Source organism: Balaenoptera physalus, assembly GCF_965194825.1.
Source record: "Balaenoptera physalus genome assembly, chromosome: X".
Taxonomy (NCBI): domain Eukaryota; kingdom Metazoa; phylum Chordata; class Mammalia; order Artiodactyla; family Balaenopteridae; genus Balaenoptera; species Balaenoptera physalus.
Window position 1 is genome coordinate 100,902,010 of NC_138903.1, and position 27,173 is coordinate 100,929,182.

The 27,173-nt window shown below is 34.6% G+C and overlaps 1 pseudogene across 1 annotated transcript; it reads left to right on the plus strand.

Annotated features, from left to right (window-relative positions):
- Positions 1 to 725: 725 nt before the first annotated feature.
- Positions 726 to 26,903, plus strand: LOC309652739 (14-3-3 protein epsilon pseudogene; annotated as a pseudogene). Its single transcript has 2 exons — positions 726 to 4,721; positions 4,908 to 26,903. The product of its transcript is annotated as a 14-3-3 protein epsilon pseudogene (transcript).
- The last annotated feature ends 270 nt before the right edge of the window (positions 26,904 to 27,173 follow it).

The window sequence follows — 27,173 nt, forward strand, 5'->3', positions numbered from 1 at the left end:
GAGGCTCAGAACCTTCCCTCCAGTGGGTAGACTTCTGTGGTATAAGTGTTCGCCAGTCTGTGAGTCATCCACCCACCAGTTATGGGGTTTGATTTTACTGTGATTGCGCCCCTCCTACCGTCTCATTGTGGCTTCTCCTTTGTCTTTGGATGTGGGGTATCTTTTTTGGTGAGTTCCAGTGTCTTCCTGTCGATGACTGTCCAGCAGCTTGTTGTGATTCTGGTGTTCTCACAAGAGGGAGTGAGAGCATGTCCTTCTACTCTGCTATCTTGGTTACTCCTCCTATTTTTAGACTTTTTGGTGATCGCTATTGTTACTGGAGTGAGGTAATTCTTCATTGTAGTTTTGATTTCCATTTCTCTAATAATTAGCAATGTTGAGCATTTTTTCATATGCCTGTTGGTCATCTGTATGTCTTCTTTGGAGAAATGTCTATTTAGGTCTTCTGCCCATTTTTTGTTTGGATTGTTTGTTTGTTTTTTGATATTGAGCTGTATGAGTTGTTTGCATATTTTGGAAATTAATCCCTTGTCAGCTGCATCATTTGCCAATATTTTCTCCCATTCTGTAGGTTGTCTTTTTGTTTTGTTTATAGTTTCCTTTGCTGTGCAAAAGCATTTACGTTTCATTAGGTCCCATTTGTTTATTTTCTTAAATTTATTGAGTATAGTTGATTTACAATGTCGTGTTGATTTCTACTGTATAGCTAAGTGATTCAGATATATATATATATATATATTATTCTTTTCCATTATGGTTTATTGCAGTATTTATTTTGTTTTTAGTTATATTACTCTAGGAGACAGATCCAAAAAGATATTGCTTTGATTTATGTCAAAGAGTGTTATGCCTATGTTTTCCTCTGGGAGTTTTATAATATCTGGTCTTACATTTAGGTCTTTAATTCATTTTGAGTTTATTTTTGTATATGGTGTTAGAGAATGTTCTAATTTCCTTCTTTTACATGTAGTTGTCCAGTTTTCCCAGCACCACTAATTGAAGAGACTGTCTTTTCTCCATTGTATATTTTTACCTCCTTTGTCATAGATTAATTGACCATAGGTGTATGGGTTTATTTCTGGGCTTTCTATCCTGTTCTCTTGATCTATATTTTTGTTTTTGTGCCAGTACCATACTATTTTGATGACTGTAGCTTTGTAGTATAGTCTGAAGTCAGGGAGCCTGATTCCTCCAGCTCCATTTTTCTTTCTCAAGATTGCTTTGGCTATTTGGGGTCTTTGTGTTTTCATACAAATTAAAAAATGTTTTGTTCTACTTCTGTGAAAAATGCCATTGGCAATTTGTTAGGGATTGCACTGAATCTGTAGATTGCCTTAGGTAGTGTAGTCATTTTAACAATATTGAAAAAGAGGAAGTAAAACTGTGACTGTGTGCAAAGTACATGAACCTGTACGGAAACCTGTTACATTGCTATACACTAACAATGAAAGATCAGAAAGAGAAATTAAAGACACAGTCCCATTTACTATCGTATCAAAAAGGATAAAATACCTAGGAATAAACCTACCTAAGGAGGCAAAATACCTGTACGCTGAAAACTATAAGATACTGATGAAAGAAATTGAAGATCACACAAATAGATGGAAAGATATACCGTGTTCTTGGATTGGAAGAATCAATATTGATCATACAGTATTTCTAACAGACATATATAGAACATATCAAACAAAAAAACCTATTTTATCAATTTAAAAATCAGTTTATTTGAAATATGGTCTCAAAGGAAAGATTTAAGCATTCTAAAAGGAAATTATTTTTTTTAAAAAAGACTTAAGCTGTGAGCTGGTAGAGAACAGGAAGAAAAAGAAAAAATAAAGTATTACTAAAATGAAAGCTAGATAAAAGTTAGCAAACAATAACAGATATAGCTGAAAACACAGTTAAGGACATGGAAGACTGGTGTAAGGAAAATGATAAAAATGAAATAAAAAAGAATGAAAGATTTTAAAGTTTCTATAGGACATGATAGCTAATTTTGACAATTGAGTTCAAACATATGCATAATTTGTATACATGAAGTAATAGTATAAACAAACTTTCTTAAAATAGAGGAATGCACAAATGGCTCATTCAATGCAATTTCTGTCATATAGTACTAGGTGATGTGTCTGTAATGAGTACAGAAAGGATGCATGCATTGCATGTATGTGTGCATATCAATGGTGGTTACTTCTGCTTTTGGAATTTGGGAGTAGGAGGGAAAATCATTTTTATTGTTTGCCCCTTCAAACTGAAAATGTAACCATTTTGTGTGTTGTTTTCATAATATTAATATTAAACAATTCAAAAATGTTAACTGTACCCCTTTTCTCTTCACAAGGGAATGAGTAATTTATTTGGGGACAAAGTTACCATTAACTGTTCCAATGTGATTTGTCCTCATAGGGAAAAATTCCATATTAGGATACATTAAAATTTATTTCAACTTCTGGGTGTGGGCTTGGAGAAATTGAACAGTAGCTGTTGAGGGAAGGCAGGAAGCCCTACCTGGATCTTCTTTTCTATCTTCCCTATGGAACAAAAGGCTTAAGCCAAGAAAGGAAGGACACCAAACCCTGTGATCCTCATGCCACAGTTGAAGACCCATTGTGTCTCAGGAAATGGAACAGAAAATAAAAACCAAAAAACCTACCCTTTGTAATAGAGGTAAGAAAACATCCTAGGCCCAAATTATAACCTGATACTGGCAGAAAAGATAGGATCAGTGAAAAGACTCACCTCCAAAATCTAGGGATAAAGCACCTACTTAAGACTGAGGATGGACTAAAATGTTCCCCTACCCCAAACTCATTCTCCTCAGTGTTGAGTAACTAGTAACAGAAATCTTATGTTAGTACAGAGGCTGGAATAGGAGAGATGCTGTCTCTAAGGTACAAGTTCAAATGGAAACTATAAACCTGAAAGTGGAACAAACATTGGAAAAACCTCTAATCCTTAGCAGCCCCATCCTAAGCAGAAGGTAACACTAGAGGAATTTGGAGATTGCCACACTGAAGGTACACTATAACAAAACTCAAACTCAACTCAATTAAAGGCCTTGAAAAAGAAATAGGTATGCTCACTTTAAGGCATAAATACTGTTTGACACAAGATGCCTGGTCTTCAACAAAAACACCAACAACATACCCAAAAAAGTAAGGAAAAACACACTATCAAAGACAAAGCAATCAACAAAACAAGATGCAAATATGATGAAGATATTGGAACCAAAGATAAGAAATTTAAAATAGCTATGATTAACATATTAAATGCTCTAGTTCAAGAGTTAGCAAACTTTATTTCTGTAAAGGGCCATATAGTAAATATTTTGGGCCCTGCAGGTCATATGGTCTCTGTCACAAATTTTGGATTCTGCCACTGTAGCACAAACCAGCCATAGACAACACATAAACCAAAGAGCATGGCTGTGTCCTGATAAGATTTTATTTACGAAAACAGGTTGTTGGTTATAGTTTGCCAGTTCATACTACACTGGAAAAGACAGATGACATAAATGAACAGATAGAGGATTTTGGCAGAGAGAGAGAAATTATACAAAAGGATCAAATGAAAATACTAAAAGTGAAAAACACGAGAGAGATTAAAAAATATCTTCAAGAGGCTTTTCAGTAGATTAGTCACAATTAAGATCTGGATGTAGATTTCATTAAGTATATTCATTGTGTGAAAATTCATTAAATTATATACATTTATGATTTGTGTAGTTTTATGTACATATATGTATATTGTGTATGTATATGTATATTTTACATGTATATGTATATATATGTATACATATGTATATATATCATTTATAAAAATTCATCTGACATTATTTCTATATTTGGCATCTGGTGACGTTGAAAATCTAAGAATAGCTCAATCACTTTTTTCCCTTGGTAAATGACTATAGTAGACACTTTGAGTCGCCTACCCGTTAGCCAATCCCCTTTTACTGCTTACTTGCTGTCAGAGCCCCATCTTTGATTATAGAGCGTGGAAATGTAGAAAATCACTTCCCCAGTCTCCCTTATAGCTAGAGTGTAGTAATATGGCCTTGTTGAAGTGAAGAGATGTAAGGAGAATTTTGCTCGAGTGTTCTAAGAAAGAGTTTCCTCGCTAATAAAAGAGATAATTGGGCTGCCTGGATGCAGAGCAGGAGACTGAGAGAGAGATCCTATCCACTTCCATCTGTTGCACAGGCCCCACTGTAGCTGCTGCACTATGCATGATCAGGAGAATCTGGTATACACAAGGAAGCTGGCCAAGGAGGCTGAATGATAGGATGGAATTAATGAAGAAAGTAGTTTCTATCTGTTGTATATAAAATTGTGATTGAAGCTAGAAGAGTCTCCTGGAGAATAATCAGCAGCAGTAAACAGAAAGAAGAAACTAAGAAGGAGTAAACAAACTGAAAATGATTTAGGAATATTGGCAAATGGTTGAGATTGAGCTAAGGTTAATCTGTTGTTACAGTTTGGATATACCAGACAAACACCTCATTCCAGCAGCTAACACTGGCGAGTCTAAGGTTTTCTATTATAAAATGAAAAGGGACTATCACAGGTATCTGGATGAATTTGCCATAGGAAGGAGGCTGCAAAGAACAGCCTAGTAGCTTTAAAGCTGCTAATGATATTGCAATGACAGAACTTCCACCAACACATCCCGTTTACTTAGATCTTGCTCTCAATTTTACTGTATTTTACTATGAACTTCTTTTATTTTTATACAAGTTTTAAAGATTACTTTCCATTTACAATCATTACAAAATGTTGGCTCTATTCACCGTGTTGTATAATACATCCTTTGCCTATCTTACACTCAGTAGTTTGTACCTCCCACTCCCCCAACCCCTACCCCCCCACTGGTAACCACTGGTTTGTTCTCTATATCTGTGAATATGCTTCTTTTTTTCCTACTATGAAATTCTTAATTTCCCTGAGCATGCCTGCAGGTTGGCAAAATCAACTCTCGATGCAACTGCAGAACTGGATATGCTGAGTGAAGAAAGCTATAAGGACTCTACACATCATGCAGTTGTTATGTGATAATCTGACACTATTGAATTCAGACATGCAGGGTGATGGTGAAGAGTAGAATAAAGACTTTTTGCAGGATGTGGAAGATGAAAATCAGTGAGACCTAAAAGCCAACAAGAAAAACCATTCCTAGCCACCCTGTTCCTTCCCATCCCACCGCATAGGAAATTCCTCATGGTCAGTGAGAACCACCAAATCTGACTTCTACATTTGCTTTCAGAATTTAGGCTCTGCCCTGTTTTCTTTTAAAAAACAGTTTTCAAATGTTCTTAAAGGCAAGAGTGAATTTCTGTGCATTTTACTGGTTCCAGTTTTTAGGTTCTTTAAGACACTAATAGGACTACACAAGAGGCTTTTTCAGCACTACTGTATCATCTCCTGCCAGATGTGGCAAGATCACCATTAGAAATGGAAATTACATTCAAAAGCGATTAGACTTCTAAGTGATGCAAACATCTAAGAGAGAGGTTAATCACACTCTAGAGGCATAAGTGGTATCATTTTTCCTTTTTCTAGTTGTTTAAATTGAATTTTATACCGATGTTTAAAATTAATTGGGTGTTAGCTTGAGGTGGTTAAAGGTCCTTTGGAGAGTTTGGTGTAATGGTCTTACTGTAAAAAAGTGCTTCAAACTCTGCTGAAATGTTGCTGAAAAACATGATGCTGGTAACAGTCCAACAATCCATGGCTGCTCATTCTTGCCTGCTTTCACTCTCCCTCTGAAGCAGGTTAGCATCGAAGGTGGTATGGAAAAGGCTGCATGCCTGTTATATTCTTTGTTTCTTCTCCTTCCCTCTTCCCCTGGGGAAATGAGTTCCTCAGCCATTCAATCGCTTAACTTCTTTTGTTCAGTTTGTGTGCCTTGAAGTTAATTTGTACTACTGGATGTCTGACTGGATCCACAGATACAGAAAATCTGTATTGTTCTTACTGAAACACAGCATGGAATTAATATTAAACTTAAATGAAGCAAACCTTAATTAATTAATTTATTTATTTATTTATTTATTTTTGGCTGTGTTGGATCTTTGTTTCTGTGCGAGGGCTTTCTCCAGTTGCGGCGAGTGGGGGCCACTCTTCATAGCGGTGCGCGGGCCTCTCACTGTCGCGGCCTCTCCCGTCGCGGAGCACAGGCTCCAGACGCGCAGGCTCAGTAGTTGTGGCTCACAGGCCTAGTTGCTCTGCGGCATGTGGGATCTTCCCAGACCAGGGCTCGAACCCGAGTTCCCTGCATTGGCAGGCAGATTCTCAACCACTGCGCCACCAGGGAAGCCCCACAAACCTTAATTTAAAATGTCAAATATTATCGCACCGCCATCCTCTGTATTTCTAAAATAAAATCTCTAGTCAAATAAATAAATAAGACAAATGAGACAGTATCTACTCTCTACTCCTGCTTTTGGGTGTGGTTGTGTGAGGACACGATGAGGGATGATGCAATAGCTAAGTGACCATGAGAGAACAAAACTGAAGACAAAAGTCTTACTGCTGTGGATGGTCATGTAAAAGGACACAAAGGGCCCAGATCCTTGTGGATATCATTAAGCCACTGTACCAACTGTGAAACAGCCTCTTTCAGATTTCTTGTAATGTGAGGAAAATAAAAACAAAAACAAATGAAAAACCAACAAGAATTGAAACACCTATTTTTAAAACCACTTTAAACTATATATTCCTTTACCTGCAGCCAAAAATATCTTAATGCTACAGCAAGTAACCTTCTTATATCTGGGTAGGTGTAATATTCCTTCTCCATCTCAAAAGTTATATAATGAGGAATATCTGGATTTTTTTGCCATTATAAATTTTTTTTGATAGTGAAGCCTTTTGCTTTGCAGAATCAGGACTTCTGTCATTTCTGGAAGATTTTCTTCTTTTAGACTTGTGAATATTTTTGTTGTTATTGCTATATATGTTTTCTTTCATCAGTCATATAAATTATCTAGAGTCTTGAATCCCCATTTTATGAATATCCTTTTTTTTTCTTAATGGGTTTTCTTCTTTGTCCCTTAATGCATTATCTGTTATGTACTTGCTTTTGTCTTCCATTCTAGTAGCTTAGTTTTTACTACTAAAAAATAGGCAATTTTCTACTTTAATTGCATTTTAACATTACTATTATATTTCCTCAATTAGTTTCCCTGGCCAACATAATACTCTCAGTTGTCCATTCAGTTTGAAAAATGGAGTTTTTTTCATACTTTCTTCTGCTTATATCCTAACAAATTATATTGGCCTCTCTGTAGTTGATTCTTAGTATATTCTTTTAATTTCATTCAAAATGTTTTATATCTGGATGATATTCCTCACAGTTGTGTTATGTGATTGAGATATTGTCTTAATTTCAATGATACTTTAATCTTTCTTACCCTTTTTAAGCTCCCTTTGGGAAGGAGAGATATTATGAACCTGAACTTAAAACCAGTTTCTTTCTTGAAATGTACCCTACTCTCTACTTTGGTTATTTTACGGTCATAATTAGTCTTTTGTCCATAAACAAAGTGAAGTTTTCTTGGCTACCACCTTAGAATCTTTGAATCTTACTTTTACAAACCATCTTTACTTTAGCTTACACTAAGTAGTTCTAAGAAGAACTAAAGGTGTAAAATATAACAGAATATGAATTATTTAGTCTCAATATATTTTTCTTGTGAAACTTTCCTAATTTTTACATGACTTTGAAATTGATATTTTTACAATTTCACATGAGAGTAGGAGCTTATATTCTTGTCCATGTATACTTTCTGTGTCTTTGTTTACACCATTTAATGGTTTATGGGGTGATGTTTAGTAAACCAATGTAATTGAAACATAACTAAAAAATATGTTGTCCACACAGTTACCCTGTAAGACCATACACATACTCTAGCATTATTGACATTGCTGCAAATCTGGGTGGATTTTAATTTTGGGAGCTGCTGTCAGAGCCAGTTGATGTATCACACAAGAAAATAACTTTCATTATCTTATAATTACACTTCAGTTCAGATCTTAAAGAGTAATATGAGATTTGTTTTCTAACCTCTTTTTCTAGACTTGACTTTTGAATGCAATTTACACCTTTATGTTTTGTGTTCCTACTTGTGCTAGCATTTTCTCCTCTGCCATCTAGGGCAGTGTTTTTAAGATAAGTTCTTTAATCATAAGAACAAACAATGCCATGTACTATGCTATGGAAATTAATGTAAATCACAAATATAAGTTTTTAACGTTAAAAATTTTTATTTCTGCATTAATGGTGTCTTATGTAGCATCATAAGTGTGTTCCTTGCACAGTTAGAGAGTAGTGTGTGTTTTAGTTCCAGCTGAAAAATACCAAAGAGGGTTTGCATCAAGGGAGAAATTTTCACATTAGTGTCACATATTGTAGGATTTTATGTTTTGTTTGAATTATACTTGGAGGTCCAAGTCAACAAGCCAAAATACTGAGTTTCTCACTGTGGTTAATTTCAACTTTTCTTCCTTCCTTTCTTCTTCCTTTCCTCCCTCCTTCTTCTCTATCTCTCCCTCCCTCCCTCCCTTCCTATTTCCCTTCCTTCTTTTCTTGTTACTTTCTTTAAGATATCAGTACATTCATTGTAGATATTTCTTAAAAATAACAGGTGGTTATAAATTAATCTTCTGTTTAGAAGATGTGAAGAAAAAAACTTATGTACACTTTTGGATTGCAAGAGTGATAGGGCATAGTAGAAAATTTGTGTACATATTGTGATTAAGAATAGGAAGATAACTATTAAGGTGACTGTGATAACCGAGTTAGGTTCGACTTCAAAGCTAGTGGTGGAAGCATAGGTAAACAAGTAAAATGGGGATGATTTGCTGACAAAATCATAAGACTAATTCCTGAGAGGGACAATCAATAGTTTAAATTAGAACATTCAATCAAATGTGGTTAAGCTGTGCTTGAACTTGGCTGTCAGTGGAGTCCTAGGGAATCAGATCTGGTGTGTAAGGTTACAGAAACAAGAGCCTTCAGAAAGTGGTGATTGACAATTTCAGATTTATTGTAGTAGGATATGTCTGTAGGTGGTATATTCAATTTTGAGCAAGAACCTTGAAGATGGAGGAAATATAGAGAAAGGTAATTGGTAACATGTAGAAAGTTTTTCAAGGCCCCAAACATGCTCTAGTATCTAGTATTTAGGGTCCAAACAAGGCTTCAGTTCCAATGAACAAATGAATAATCAGAAACCAAGACTTGTTCAGTAGCACAAATTGGACACATATGGTTTAAAAGGAAAGTTTAGGGATACTAGATATTTGACTTACAGCAGCAGGACTAATTCAAAATCTCACTCAGTGATAGAGATATTTCTCCTTATGTACAGTTTGCCTTGGTCAGGGTTGATTCCAGATCCTGCAGGATGAAGATATAAGTGCCTACAAATGAGCAACACTAAGAGAGGATTATAAGATATGTGAGTTCCTGGAGATTAAGAACCCTCTGCTTTTTTACCCTGTATATCTTACAATTTTATCACAGCCATTAGTAGGTGGCTATTGAATTGAAAAATATCTGGCTTCACACAGAGCATTACTTGATGAGTTTTAATTAAATAATATTTTCTATGTAATACATTTTTACAAGGTTGAGTAGAGGCCAAATTGTAGAGGAAGTAAAGTTTTTATTGAGAGCTTTTTCATCCTGAGATAGCCTACCTATCTCTGGATGCCTGGGGACTCTCAAGGCAGATCCCCTCTTTGAAACGGAGGCAAATTGAGTTTTTGAGTCAACTGATTACTGAATTCTGTTTTCAAAGTTTATTTCAAGAAAAATGGTGAAGTATGTCAAGTTGGTCCTCTGTTCACCCCATCTCTTCATCCCATCTGTTGGTATTCTCAAGCAGTCCTCTGCTGGCCCTTCTCTCTTCCTCTACTTCCCTTACATTTTACTAGACTAAGACATCACTTTAGAGCTCTCTCTGCAATTTTTTCACCCATTCCATTATCATCAATATCTCAGGACACTTGCTTCCTGGACAGTGACATCAAATTAACAATTAAATTCCTACAGTTTGGTTACTAATATATTTCTCCTCCAGTGTAAGGGAATACCTAATCCAGTCAAAATATTCTTAAGAACCTTCTGAGCTTTCAAAAGCGTAGCTTATAGGCAGCTACCTATCCTACAAGATTGGTCCTTAGAGGTACTCAAAGAGAACTCAAAAATATCAAGAAAACGCATCTGCTAATGTTTTGAATATAAATATAAATAGTTGGAGATAAAAAAAACTAGTGAATAGTTTATTGCAGGTCTATAAATAAAAGCATCAGCTTCTCAGTTGAAGAAAAAAGAATTTCTTTCATTTTGACATTTATGAAAAATGAATGACTTCTATATATGTTGATATATTTTTATAGTCTACCTTCTGCCATCCACTGTTGTCTAATTGGACTACTGTCACTAATGCTATTATTATTGGCTCTATTATCATTGGCTTTTGTCTTATTATGCTCTCTGATTAGGAATCAAGCCAAAATAAAAATACTAGTAATAATAGCAGCCTATATTAGTACAGTGCTTTAAAATTTGTCAATACCTATCCTCATGTATAACTTCATTTTCTTTTCAAAACATCCCTGCCAGTTAGGGGAAATGGGTATGATCCATAATTTATAGATGAGGGAACTGAAGCATGGAAGCTGTGACTTGTGTACAATCACACAGCTAATCAGTGGCAAAGCTGGGTTGAATGCTTTTTATATTTCTTTTGTACACCTTGCTGTTTCTACTACAAACAAGTAAAACTAGAAGGAAAATTGTGAAAGAATTATAAATTTTCATTTTTCTTTCCATTTAAAATACTAGCAGTCATCATAATAATACCAATAATTAGTATTTTGGGGCTGTTCTCATGTATACAAAATTAAGGATATATTAAAAACCTACTTTTTATCCAACATGGTTTGTAGGTTCATGAAGGTTAATATTCTGGTTAACTGGTGACCAGAAAGAGTTAATCAGTTCTTCCTAAAAGCCTTGGTTACTTTCACAGTCATTAGGGATGTGAACAGTAGATAATTATCCAATAATAGGGTAATTGGATATTTCTTTAAACTAGTTCTAATTGTCACAACGAAAGTTCTACCTATACTTTTATTATACTGAAAATAACAGCTAATATTATTGAGCTGTTATATTGTGGAGTATTTTACTTTAAACATACTTCAATATACACAGTGTGATATAAATGTGTACAAATTATGACTTCATTGTAAGCACAGTTAATTAGCACTTGAGGTACCTTAAGTTGGAATCAACAAAACAAAAATAGTTATTTAGCATTTCCAATATTTTTATCAAAATCTACACCAGAGAGTTTGTAATTAGAATAAGAGATGTTAGAAATATGTTTCATTAGTGGTGTTCAAGAGAGAAGGCTGGTTGGAAAGATAATACAGGTCTCACTATCCTTATGAGAACCATGTAGAAGAATCTGGCAAGCCCAGCAACCTATAATCCTCTGTGTAGAGCTCGATACCTAGAACCCCACTGATCTGGTATCCCTCTACTTCACAGAGGACTCTACCACATTACACGACTACCATATTGGTTATTCCTGCTGTAGAAATATCATAGCATCGGCCCAAAGTAAATATTGCTGTGAAGTGTCAGTCTGTGTGTCTCAGTCAGAGTGGGAATTAACCTGAGCTACATGCAATTATGAATGTTTTGTGCTTATAAATATTTGTACACATGACAGAATTTGGTCAAAAACCTGTCTTCAAGGAAGCATACCATCTGGTAGTGAGGTTTTGGGGTAGGAAATGTACAGCTTCTGCCAACTTCTAACTACCAAGGGCTCCTTTTATTTATCAAAAGGACCTGACAATTGCCAAATGGTGAAATTGCCATAGGACTTTTGCAAAAGGCTGCTTATGATGTACCAGGTACTCTGTGAAGTATATGAATTCCTTTCTCTTATTTATTCTTTATAGCAATTCTATGATTTTTATTTTGATTGTCCTCATTTTTCTGATAAGGAAACTGAGGCTTAGAGAGATTAGGTAACTTGGCCAAGATTTCACAGCTGGTAAGTGGTAGAGACGAGACTTTTATTCAGATCTGTCTACTTCAAAATGTAAATATGGTTTAGTGGTTGCCAAAATGAAAGACATGTACCTTGGTGGTATACATGGATTATTTCAGATCATACACAGACCTAGGCTTTACAAATAATAACTCAGTGAGAAAGCTATCTTTTAAAAAATTTTCTGATTGTCCAATCAAAAATGATTCTCATCCCAGTCAATTTCATTTATATTATTCCATTTTATTTTCTTCAGTGAATTTGTCCTAGCTCAAATTAACTTGTTTATTTATTTGCATTGATTGCTTTTTTCCCCCATCTTCTCCCAGTAGGATCCCAATGAAACCAGGTATCTTGAGTATCCAGGCATATAGTAGAAAGACAACAAATATAAATTATATGAATGAATGGATTATGTTAAGGAGCAAGTCTCAGTTTGGTGCTAATGAGTCTTTAATATCTTTCTAACATTTAGTAATCTTTCTGTTTAATAAAAAGGAAGTAGGCTTGGGGTCAGGATTTAACAGAAGCTAGAAATCATAACTGTTTTTTGTGGCTATCAATCCTGACTTTCTATTTCAGCTGTTTCCTTTTTAATTATATAAGTGTATATATATATATTTTATGTATGTATATATATATATATATTTAAAATGAGTGTGTTGAGAGAAAATATCAAGTAAATGAGTATACAGGTGTTGGAAAGTTATGGCAATGATTGTGAATGTTACATTACATCATAAATGAAAATAGGTAGAAGAATATTTTATAGTGGAGAAATAAATAAACTGTCCTTAAAAATGCAGTTGAATAGCACGGCTCTAGGAGAGCTCCCAAAGAAGTCTACGTCATGATTTCTACTCTCAATTCAAATGGGAAGGCAACACATAATAACTGGTGTTCTTATATGATAAATGATCAAGATATAGATTATAATGCAAAAGGAAATTTCTAAAAAGGGAGAAATCAATTTGGGTTTGACTAGACAGGAAAAAACAGCTTCATAGAGGTGAATTCAGTTGTGTTCTAAAAATACGATTCCACTAAACACCACCTACTGATTCAACCAACATCAACTGAAAACCCAGAGTGAGGAAAATAATGTACCGGACATTCTGGCAAAAACTCACCTAAAGGAGCTTCCTCCTGCTCTGAGAACAATTACAATCTAGTGAGGGATTGACTTACAGTACTTAACCTCTGTATAAGTTAATGTAAAGTGAAAGCTGATTCAGAGAAAAGACTAATTGCATCTGAGGAGGGATGATCAAATCAAGAAAAACTTCCTACAGGTGATAGCTCTTGAGTTAACTCTTTAAGAATATTTGCTTAGTTGGGTACCCTGAGGATGGCTGACAAGCTAACCTGAATAAAAGTAGAAGCAAGTATCAACATGGTATATTTGAGGGATGGTAAGGAACTTGGCTTATTTCATGCATGGCAGTTGGCTCAACTAATGAGGAGGGTTCATACTGGGAAACAGTGGGTGATAATTTTAAGTGGGTAGTGAGTGGTCAGATCAGGGGTACACCTAGGTTTGGTGGGCTCTAAAGCTCATATAATCAGGGGCTCTTTTTAAGAGAAATGCTATAAAATTTTGAATGCAATATTTGGTATGAACAAAAATATTTAAAAGAGAAAAACAATCTCAACAAACTTCAAACTTTAGAAAGCTGACAAACATTTTTAAAATCTAGAAAAATAACATTTTTATTAAATCATGGCTTGAAAACCTCTGCACTACTTTTCTTCATACAAGTTTTGCCTGATACTTGTTGATTGCCTCTTCATAAGACAATGGTTTTATAATATAAACGTCTGAGGAAAAAATAGAGAAATGATTGCTTTTTACCTGTGGTGTGATAGATATTTATTTTTATCATTGCTAGTTTAAAATAGGCTTTTTCAGCCTCACAACTTATTATAAATAATGTCATAAATTTTTTTTAGGATTGTTGTCAAATTTGATAAAACTACTATTAAAATTCTTTTATATGTAAACTGAAAGATTTCTTGACACATGAAATATTCTTGGGCAATGAATAATCTTACCACTCTTGGAATTGATGGCACTCATTAACACATTTGTCATCTATGTCCTCATTATAATGGCAAATTATGAGTTTTATGTTATCTTTGTCAGTTTCAGATCGCTTGTCAACGTCCCTTAGTCAGATTGTAAAAAGGCCTACGACTATGATCTCTCTAATGACATCTGGCATGGAGCAAAATCAGAGTGGAATGCGACAGTGGTCTTAACTGAATATAGTTAAAGTATGATAATTTTGCAAATTTTTCAGAAATGTATGGCTATATGAATACATTGCTAAGGCCCTGCCAGGGCTGGAAAGGGGCCCATGCAAGTGAAGGACCCAGAGATTACATTCTATATTAGCTTCACAGAAATTCCACCTGAGTGAGATTTTTGAGAACTTTGAATGCCAGAATGAGAGTAAACCTAAAAGAAATATTTGATGAAGAATAAGATACATTGGATAAATGATGTAAGCTAAGGGAATATAAAACACTAGTGTGGATTTTTAAAGTGTAAATTCAATTTCTGTACTAAGTGATATTCTAGTGGTCCAAAAACAACTGTTCTTCTAAGGATGAACTTTGCTTACCTCTAAGAATCTGCTCCTATGAGGAGCTGTGAATACAATGACTATTAACTCATTTTGCAGCAAACTGCATGATTCAGATTAATAATATCATTCAGGACATTGTCAAGCCTTTACAAGCTAAAGAGCAATACAGAATGGTTAAGGAAAATGTTTTAATGTGTTAAACAGTGAAAAGTACAGATCATTTTAGAGTTTATCAGCTAATTTCACCTTGAAGCTAAAATTTTTATGGAAGAATAAGCTCTGGATCATGTTGCAGAATAAAAGCTTGGAGCAAAGATTCTCCAGAGGATAGTCCTGGAAGAAAGAAATAAACTGATTTTTTTTAAATCACTAGTACATTACCCATTTCAATGATGCATCCTGTATGACTCTAGAGAATGTCATTTACCTTTTGAAAAGGGTGTAGAGCAGTAAAGCAACCGTGATACACAGGATTGAGCTTAAGCAATGAAAATAAGATGGCTTTTAGTTGGTTTTTCTGTTCTTTTAAAGAGTAACTTATATTCACATCCAGCAGGTACAGTCAACTCTTTTTTAGTGTTTGTTACTGTTCACTGAATAGTGTGTAATGGTCACTGTATCTGAGCATCTACAATGAGCCATACTAACTTGCTTTCTGCCTTTCCAGCTTCAGGCAACATCTGTGAATTATGGTCACACATTTACCCACATTACAACTCAGATTCCCAAAGAAAAGGAAATGACTCTTTTAGAATAAAAGAGACTTAGGAGAAATATCAACTAAATGTAATGTATAGACGATGTTGGAATCCCGATTGGAAAAAATCAACTGTAAAAACGTTTTGAGAAAATCAGATCAATTTAAATATGGACTGAGTATTAGATGATAGTGTGGAGTTAACATTATTGGGGGACTGCGATAATGGTATGGTATTTATGTTAGTAAAATGTCTATATCATGCAGACTGAAGAATTTGTGGCTGAAATGACATGATGCCTATTATTACCTTTAAAATATTCCAACACCCACACATACAGAGTTAGGACCTGATACAGAAAACAGAATTGGCAAAATTTTGCTGAACTTTGAAACTGGGCCATGTGGACATTGGAGCTGATTACACAATTTTCTGTGCTTTTGTGAATGTTTGGAAAGATAGAGCCTTAGATTTCTCATCCCCAGTGTTTTCATTTTCTCTTTGTTGTGGTCCTGGCACTGTGCCCATCCTTCTCCTTCAGGAGTATATTTGGTGGTGGCCTTTGTCTCTATTGACCAGCAATCCAGAGGACACACTAATATAGGCTGAGAATAAATACTTTATGTGCAAGGGTCTACAGATACTGCCATGGATATATCATAAATATAGTTAGGCAATATTACCTCTCAATTATAATTTAGAACTGATGAATGTATTAAAAGTTGAGTTCAGACTAATGAGGAACTTTGGTTGAATAAAATACTCCAACAATAAATAATATCATGTGTTAAGCATCTACTTCGAACTAGGCACTGCAGTAATTATTTTACTTACATTATTCTCAGTCTTCCCATTAGTTTTGTGAGGATAATATTATTATCTGGATTTAACTTGTTCTGCATGATTCTATGGCATGATATTTTTTTGTTTTTGTTAGGGTCTTTCCAGGTCATTTCTGTAATTATTTGATTCAAATTAAAAAAACAGAGAAAAGGGAGTGAATATTTATTGCACATGTCCGTTGCGTAAAGCAGGAAATGTGAGAGATAGATAATTCACGGATGTTATCTTGTTTTACAACAAGCTTCTGAAGTAATTTAGAATCATTGATATTGATTGTTCTCTGTACTATAGGTGAGAAATTGAGTATCAGCTTTGTCAAGTAATTTCTGTAAGATCACAAAGCTGGTGAATTTGTATCTGTTTATCCAATATTTTCTGTCTCTGAAGCCTGTGTCCTCCAAAGAAACTATATAGCCATTGTCTTGGAGATAAGTAATAAATCTGTTCATTCTAGAACTATATATGGAACACTGACTACGTGACATATCCTGTGTTTTGGTGCAGGGAAGAATACAAGAAAGGTTTGATGAATTGATTCCTACACTTAGAAAAGTGTATAATCTAGCTGAGAAGAGAGGAAGCATACACAATAACAAATAATATGAGAATATATGCATCAGACCAACAAATTTTAGGAGACTGAATTTTGGTCCTTAATAAAATGCAAAAAGCACTGAAAGAGATTTGCACTTAAACCCTAGTAGTATATACTGAGAAATATTTTATGGACAAGTACTCAAAAATCAATATTTCTCTGGATAGGAGTTTGACAAGTTATGCATTTAAAAATTTTCCTATTTTTAGATTTAATATTGTTGTTCCTGGGAGTTCATGGTTAAAGTGCTTTGGAATAAAAATGAATTATACCATTAAGAAACCTTGAATCAATAGGTGAATAATGGGAAACACTTTAATACTAAATATCAAGGTTTGTTCAACTCATAGTTCTTGAACATGAAAATATAGTGGTCAGAGAAGACCATTAGGGAGAAGATGTGGTTCTCTTTGGTCTTGAAATATGCACTGTTTCATCTTCAAGAGAAAGACAACATATTCCATAAACAGAAGTTTGTATTACAGATCATGTTTGGGTAATCATCGCCCACACTGGGAGGGAAACTGGGAAACTGTCTGGTTATGTGGGGTATCTTACCAGACTAGCAATCAGGAGCTACAGGATCCAATCCAGGTTCTACCACTATCAGAGTGATCTTGTACAATCTCTCCCTAAGCCTCCATTTTTCCGTCTGTAAGAAATGCGGTAATTGAACTAGATGATCTCCAAGAGTCCGTCCAGATTTGAAATCCCAGGTTTTTATAGGATAGATAATACTGTTACGATGCTTCATTCTTGCCTTTTATATGTGCAGGTGGTATATTGGTACCTATACTTGAGGTACAGCTTTCCTCATATGCATTATCAGAGCTTTCACATTTGTAGCCTAGAGTGGAACTAGTCAGTGGATGAATAATGGTCTTGTTCAGAGATGGAGACAGTAGTATGATTTTGTGACTTTACGGGTATTAGTAAATCACTTGTCCAAGGACCACCAAATTAGAATAGATGCCACATTTATAGTTTCTTTTTTGCTTATTTCTTTCATCCCCCGTTAAAGGATAGATAGCTTTGAGAGAAGTAATGTTTTGGGCTTCATCAGCCATCAGTATCTCATATACATTTATTTGACAGCATGAGGATAGTGAAAAATGGTAATGGAAAAGAGTAACAAAAGGCACCACCTCTAGTCTCACTGCAAGAAAACTTTATTTCACAGTCGTAAGGAGTGGTAAAGGGATGTGTTTCTTCTTTCTTATGCAGGGGATGTATTTTTTTCCCTAAAAAAGATACTTTCTTGCAGCCAGGAAACCTTTAGGGGTTCTTTGAAAAGGAGTATAAAGGGCAATTCTGAGAGCATCTGATGTTATCTTGTTTGTTTGCTAATGTAAAAGAGAAATTCAACCTCACTGCTTATTGCTAATATCATAGGTATACAGAAAACTTCCATTATAAAGAACCCAGTATTCCATGCATCATTACCCTGTAGATCAAATGCAGTCCACAACTGCACATCTAGTTATCTAGTTGTGTTCTCTCCCTCCCTCCCTCTTTCTCTCTCTCCTCCACCCCATCTCTCTCCACCATATGGAATATCTTTACTGTAACTGCAATCCTTTTCTGCAGATGCAGGCATTTTAACAGGCTTGAATTCATATTTCATTTATTTAGCTGAGAAGTATTCTATCAGTTCATTTTGTATTTTTATCATATGTTTGTAACATAACTAAGCTTCATTAAAACAATTCACTTAGAACAGACTATCTTTTTCTAATTTTTTGGAATGGATTTTAAACTCTATGGCCCCTCACCTGAAGTTAATGGGTATTACTGTGGTGGTTCAGTGTTAGTTAGGCATATCACCTTGAAAATTATTTCTTTTTCTTATCTCTAAAACAATGGCAGCAGGTCTAATGAAGTTTTCTGCTTAATAACTTCATCCTGCAAAAATGAAAATTATTCATCGAGGGGCCATTTATTCCCTTGTTATATGTACAAAACAAAATTCTGGCTCTCTTAAAACATGGGAGCTGTCATAGACTTAGGGTAAATTTATGAGAGTGTTCTGGTTAAAAAGTGACACTTGGAAGGCAAATACAACATTTTAATAAGCTTAGGAAAGATGCCAGGGATCTAGTCTGTTTTGAAAAACATTGCGTATGCCAATTCCAAAGGATGCCAGGCATATTTTCTCTTCAACAACCCTGGAACCGCAATATAAGTACAGTACTTTGAAATGTGTTTGCAGGATTATGGAAAGCACAGATAGAATTCAATTGCTAAAACCTGTTTTTGTCCAGATTAATGAGTGGAGACAAACATCTGCTAGTAACCTCTGTCTGGCTATATTCCTTTAGACTGCCTGAAAAAGATATAGATGCTTTTCTTTTTATTTCACTACACATTCATCAGCTTTCTGATAAAAAAGACTTTTAAATTATTTCTAATTTTCTTCACAGTTATCTGTTTGGTTCTTTTAATCTAGCATATTCTTTTAGCCTAATATATTGCTTTGAAACAGTCTTAACTCTCTTTATAGCATTGCTGCCATGGAAATTAGCCTGGCTCTAGGATTGGAACAACATTTTAACAAAAATCAGCCTCCTGACTATCATCCTTAAAACTTATTATATGGCAAATATTTTGTTCATTATAATATTTCATGGAAAGAAAATATAGATCATTTTATATCTTAAGCTTTCCCAACTATAGGAATATAGGCTACCCTACTTATACCTACAGGCTAGGATATACGTTTCTCCAATAGATATATAGTTTCTTACCGTTCTCCTTGTTTTTACTAAGGCTCTCTCCTTTTCCATGTCTTTTGATTTTTCAATTTTTCAAATGTTACAAGTCTGAAAGCCTGTATTGACATTAACTAATACACTTTTTAATAAGGAGGGTCTTCCCAGCCTACTGCAGAAGCAAGGCAAAGAAATAGAAGGCATAATTATCTATTGGGGGCAGGAAGGGAGTATCAGAACTGAGATGTCTAAAACTCACTCCTAAATTTGGAAAACAGGAGGATTTTCTGTACCTACTGATAAGGTAGCCCAAAATACTCAGAATACTTTTTCTTTACTGGCAGAGAAACATAAACGCATGAAAAAGTGTTTTAGAAACTGTTCCTCATATGAGTGTCGGATGAATGAAACTCAATATCCAAGTGTTGATGAGTCTCTATTACTGTCAGCCAAATGTATTTATCACTGCCAAATGCTATACAGCTTCATGAGCATTCAATAGTATTCTCTCTCAGCCTCAGTTGGTGTAGGGCTCATACCTAAAGTACAGAGGGCTGGTAATCTATCATTTTGACTTGAAATACACAGAAAAAAGAAAGGCCATATTTAACTGGTGCATACTTAGGGTTGTTGGATTCTAGTTATTTGAATTTCAGGGTAGCTGAAGATTAGCAGAGGGTGACATTTATTTATTTATTAAATAGACGATTTTTTTAGAGGAGTTTTAGGTGCACAGCAAAATTAAGCAAAAGATATAGAGATTTCTCATGTAGAGACTGCTCCCCCACCTATTTTATTTTAATATTTGAGTAGCACAGTCTTGCCCTCTTCCCCATGACCCAAGGACTGTGCCAAATTACCTGATTTTACAATTTAGGAAGGTATAAAGGCTATCATATTGATTGAAGATCCATTCTCATTATTCAGAACATTATATGTAGAGGCAGTAGATTTATGAAATTGGGGTGAATGTATGCTGAACCCAGGTTGACTACCCTGGATTAATTTTCTTTTTTTGCATTTTAAAAATTAAAACGCTGATCTGTTCTTTTCTGGTGACGTGCAGATAAGACATTTGGTAACTTGAGGATATTGGTTAGTTGAGTTTTATTTAACATATGTATATTTTGATTTGTAAGTAAAGCTGGAACTTGGTCAGGGAACTTAGGACTTTGTCCCAGGTCATCAAAATTGAAGGGAGGCAAATAACAATAATAATGCTCATTTTAAAAGTGTAGCACCCAGTGTAAATAGGAATCAGCCAGAAATTAGGCTGTTACTTCTGTGAGCTATATCATGAATTTTTAAAAATTTAATTAACTCAGTTTTATTGCACTGTCTTTAGTAAGATTTGCCTTCTGAACAAAATATCTGTCTCCCCCAAAAAAGTCCTATTTTGACGTCAAATATATATCAACTCTTACTTGTCTAAAGACCAGTTTTTCTTTCAAAATTTTATTTAACATTAGTTCTATCTATTTGAGTTTGTTGTTGACATTGACTTTATCTCAGAGTCACCTGAGTTAATGGAGCTAATTGAATTGAGATAATAAGAAGATTTTTGTCAGCAAAAGTTTCTTAAAGTTAGCACTGCATAGAATTTAGTTATTTAAAAATAATAAACATAGTTTTTCAGTACTTTTTCAGTTCGTTTGACTTAGGTACACATCATAGATTGAGAAAGAGTGCTTACTTGCTCTTCTGTACAGGGATTTTCCAGACTAATGCTTATCACATCTCGGCATCAGGAAGTTCATAAAAGTAGCTCAGCAAAGACACAGAAGAGACAATGAATAGTAGATCTGCCTGTGGGATTTTTAAACATGGCACTAATCCAGTTGGGAAAGAAAGGCCTTCAACAACCATGCTCATTAGGTTAAAATACTCTTGCTAACAAACATAGAAAATGTTATCTAGTAATTCTCAGCTAAGGAATGATGGTTATCAGTGGGCAGCTTTTTGGGCCAGTATACCCAAATTCACCTTCTAGAATTCTGATGCCCTCCAAGGGGATAATGCCTCCTAACAAAGAAATCAAATGTAAACAAATGCAATAAATTTGAATGCGACTCCCCATGTACAATACTTAATTGTCTAGCAAGTACAGCTGACTTATGATAAGGAAGTTTGGGTGGGTAAATGGTGGCAGTTTTAGATGTATGGAAGAGACAACTATTTGCATGAATTTCCTCTGCAAAGAAGACATCTAATGAGAATATCTGAGAAGGAATATCATTTTTGCTGTTGGATGTAGAACATTTTGGAGAAGTGTGAACCTGAAGAAAGTCTTGTATATTCATGGATATAATAAAATCTAATGGTTAAATTAAAAAGCACATTTTTATATTTGGAAAGAAAGTTGTAGTTATTTGTTATATTTTTCACGAGAGAGAAAGATTTGCTTCTGTGGCTATTTTTATTATGAGGTTCTTATCTCCAAACTTTAATGCTTCAAAAATCCTTTTCTGCAGAGATGTGCAGATGGCATCAGTATAACCTTTGATGTTACAATCAGGTCAGAATGAAGGAGGAAAAAGAGAATTTCCAATTTAGGAATAGAGTGTTAGAGATGCAAAGCCTTATCTGATGTTATTACTTGATTTGGGGCCATAGAATTAAAGAAGAAAGAAACATTTAAAAAGCTTTGAACAGTCTGTAAAAAAGAGAAAAACATTATGGTAGGTCCCTTATTCACAACGTTGTAGTGTAAACCTAGTACCAGAAATAGAGTCATGTTGCATGATTATCTATGTAGAAAACCCCAAAGAATCAATATATTTTTTTAAACCTTCTAGAATTAACAAAGGAATTTAACATTATCACAGATACATGATCATCACATAAAAATAAATCATGTTTTTAAATACTAGCAATGAACAAATCAAATTTTAGCAATGGAAATCAAAACTTAAAATAAAACACCATTTACAGTATCACCAAACTGAAATATTTAGGCATATGTTTAACAAATCATGTACATGATCTATATGCTGAAAACTACAAAATGATGAAGAAAGTAATAAAAGACTGAAATAAATGGAGAGGCATATTGTGTTCATGGATTAGAAAACTCAAGGTAGCAAAAATGTCAATTCTTCCCCAATTGATCTACAGGTTTAATGCAATCCTCATGTAAATACCAACATGAGTGTTTGTAGATATAAACAAGCTCATTTTAAATTTTATATGAAAAAACAGAGGATGTAGAATACATAAAACAATTTTGAAAAAGAAGAATAAGGTTGGAGGAATCACACTACCTGATTTTAAGACACCATATAGCCACAGTAACCAAGATAGTATGGTATTAGCAGACAGACACATAGACCAATGGAACATAATAGACTCCAGAATAGACCCACACTAATATGGCTAACTGATTTTTGATAAAGGTGAAAAAACAATTCAAAGAAGAAAGGATAGACAGTCATTTCAACAACTGGATATTCATAGGTTAAGAAGACAAAGAAAAAGAAAAACTCAAACTTCATACCTTATATAAAAATTAACTAAAGCCATCTGGTCCTGGGCTTTTGTTTGTTGGAAGATTTTTAATCACAGTTTCAATTTCAGTGCTTGTGATTGGTCTGTTTATATTTTCTGTTTCTTCCTGGTTCAGTCTCAGAAGGTTGTGTTTTCTAAGAATTTGTCCATTTCTTCCAGGTTGTCCATTTTACTGGCATATAGTTGCTTATAGTAATCCCTCATGATCCTTTGTATTTCTTCAGTGTCAGTTGTTATTTCTCCTTTTTCATTTCTAATTCTGTTGATTTGAGTCTTCTCACTCTTTTTGTTGATGAGTCTGGCTAATGGTTTATCAATTTTGTGTATCTTCTTAAAGAACCACCTTTTAGTTTTATTTATCTTTGCTATTGTTTCCTTCATTTCTTTTTCATTTATTTCTGATCTGATCTTTATGATTTCTTTCCTTCTGCTAACTTTGGGGTTTTTTTGTTCTTCTTTCTCTAATTGCCTTAGGTGTAAGGTTAGGTTGTTTATTTGAGATGTTTCTTGTTTCTTGAGGTACGATTGTATTGCTATAGACTTCCCTCTTAGAGCTGCTTTTGATGAATCCCATAGGTTTTGGGTCATCGTGTTTTCATTGTCATTTGTTTCTAGGAATTTTTTTTATTTCCTCTCATTTCTTCAGTGATCTCTTGGTTATTTAGTAGGGTATTGTTTAGCCTCCACGTGTTTGTATGTTTTACATTTTTTTTCCTGTAATTGATATCTAGTCTCACAGCATTGTGTTCGGAAATGATACTTGATATGATTTCAATTTTCTTAAATTTACCAGGGCTTCATTTGTGACCCAAGATATGGTCTATCCTGGAGAATGTTCCATGTGCACTTGAGAAGAAAGTGTATTCTGTTGTTTTTGGTTGGAATGTCCTATAAATATCAGGTAAGATCATCATGTTTAATGTGTAATTTAAAGCTTGTGTTTCCTTACTTATTTTCATTTTGGATGATTTGTCCATTGGTGAAAGAGGGGTGTTAAAGTCCCCTACTATTATTGTATTACTGTTGATTTCCCGTTTTATGGCTGTTAGCATTTGCCTTATGTGTTGAGGTGCTCCTACGTTGGGTGCATAAATATTTGCAATTGTTATATCTTCTTCTTGAATTGATCCCTTGATCATTATGTAGTGTTCTTGTCTCTTGTAATAGTGTTTATTTTAAAGTCTATTTTGTCTGATATGAGAATTGCTACTCCAGCTTTCTTTTGCATGGTATATCTTTTTCCATCCCCTCACTTTCAGTCTGTATGTGTCCCTAGGTCTGAAGTGGGCTCCCTGTAGACAGCAGAAACTCAAAATGGATTAAAGACCTAAAAGTAAGGCCAGACACTATAAAACTCTTAGAGGAAAACATAGGCAGAACACTCTATAACATAAATCACAGCAAGATCCTTTTTGACACGCCTCCTAGAGAAATGGAAATAAAAACAAAAATAAAGAAATGGGACCTAATGAAACTTAAAAGCTTTTGCACAGCAAAGGAAAGCATAAACAAGACGAAAAGACAACCTTCAGAATGGGAGAAAATATTTGCTAACGAAACAGTGGACTACGGATTAATCTCCAAAATATATAAGCAGCTCATGCAATTCAATATCAAAAAAACAAAACAACCCAATCCAAAAATGGGCAGAAGACCTAAATAGACATTTCTCCAAAGAAGATATACAGATTGCCAACAAACACATGAAAGGATGCTCAACATTAGTAATCATTAGAGAAATGTAAATCAAAACTACAATGAGGTATCATCTCACACCAGTCAGAATGGCCATCATCAAAACATCTACAAACAGTAAATGCTGGAGAGGGTGTGGAGAAAAGGGAACCCTCTTGCACTGTTGGTGGGAATGTAAATTGATACAGCCATGATGGGGAACAGTATGGAGGTTCCTTAAAAAACTGAAAATAGAACTACCATATGACCCAGCAATCCCACTACTGGGCATATACCCTGAGAAAACCATAATTCAAAAAGAGTCATGTACCACAATGTTCATTGTAGCACTATTTACAATAGCCAGGACGTGGAAACAACCTAAGTGTCCATCAACAGATGAATGGATAAAGAAGATGTGGTGCATATATACAATGGAATATTACTTAGCCATAAAAAGAAACGAAATTGAGTTATTTGTAGTGAGGTGGATGGACCTAGAGACTGTCATACAGAGTGAAGTAAGTCCAAAAGAGAAAAACAAATACTGTATGCTAACACATATATATGGAATCTAAAAAAATAAAATAAAATAAAAAATGGTTCTAATGAACCTAGGGGCAGGCCAGGAATAAAGACGCAGACATAGAGAATGGACTTGAGGACACGGGAAGGGGGAAGGGGAAGGGGAAGGTGGGACGAAGTGAGAGAGTAGCATTGACATATATACACCACCAAATGTAAAATAGCTAGCTAGTGGGAAGCAGCTGCATAGCACAGGGAGGTCAGCTTGGTGCTTTATGACCACATAGAGTGGTGGGATTGGGAGGGTGGGAGGGAGACGCAAGAGGGAGGTGATATGGGGATATATGTATACCTATAGCTGATTCACTTTGTTATACAGCAGAAACTAACACAACATTATAAAGCAATTATACTCCAATAAAGATGTTACAAAAATTAACTAAAAACAGATCATACTTCTAAACGTGAAGTGTAAAACTATAAAACTTAGAAAAAAAAATAGGAGAAACCTTCATGACTTAGGATTAAGCAAAGAATCCTTAAATTCAACACCAAAGGTGTGATCTATAGAAGGAAAAATTGGAAATTAGATTTCATTAAAATTTACAACTATTGCAATGTGAAAAATCTGCTAAGGGAATGCAAAGACAAGCCACAGACCGAGAGAAAAACTTTGCAAATCACCTATCGAACAAAGGACTTATATCCTGAACTTTTAAAAAACTCTGTAAAATCAACAGTAAAAAAAGCAAGAAATCCAATTCGAAAATGGGCCAAAGACAGGAACAGACATTTCACCAAAGAGCATATACAGATGATAAATAAGCACATGAAAGAATGTTCAACTTCATTAGCCATTAAGGAAATTCAAATCAAAGCCACAGTGAAATAGTACTACACACCTAAAAGAATGGCTAAAATAGAAAATAGTGACAACAGAAAATTTGGGCAAGGATATGTAAAGAGTGGATCATTCATACACCGGCAGTGGGACTGTAAAATGACACAGTCACTCTGGAAAATATGTTGGCAGTTTTTATAAGGTTAAACATACACCTACCAGATGACCCAGCAATTAATTAAAATAAACAGGAGTCTGCAGCTATACTGAATGGTTGATTAATGACAACATGTTAATAACGAAGAAAAAAGAAATGAAAATTGAAAATATGTTTTATTTTATATTGTTTTCCCTCATGTAGAAGATATTATTTTATAGTCAAAGCCTGGTACCACTGGGAATCCAGAAGCATTGAAGATGTTAAATATTTTACAGATCATTTCTAGGGTTGGCACAGGAAGACCAAAGATGGGCTCAAAGATGAACAAACCATACAGGACTTTGCAAGACATTCCCAGCAGCAGAATGATCTATGAGTCATTTGTTTATTTCAAGCTGAAATATCTAGAAAGCAGGAGTGGTTCCATCAGGACATGAGGAGAAAGAAAGGAGTATAGTGAAATTCTACCTGATGATTCAGTATCTGACTTTTATCTTCTGGTGCCATTTCTAACAAAGTGAATATCATACAAATAAAATTTTATTTTTTTATAAGCCTTTTGTATGATGATCAAAATGGCATGTGATTAAGGAAATATTTGTTTAATGCTCAAGAATTCCTTTTACGATAGCATACCGTATAAATGCTACAGTCAATATATCCTTCCCATTAGTGATGACACTGTCCTCTTGACCAACAGGGCCACGTGAGGGATGAAGGAATTACTAGTCTGCTTCAGATGGGGACCACAGGTTACAAAGTTCATAATATAATCTAAAAATATTTGATACTATTAATGATTATTCTTTCAAAATAAAGCCTTAGTCACTGTTTTCCCTCAGAAAGTAGTATTCTTTCTTTTATCAAAAGAGAGCATTGATATTTCTGATAAAAAGCAGTATTCATCAAATGTTTATTGAATGGCTACTATGTATCAGTTACTGTGATAAGCATTGTGCACAGC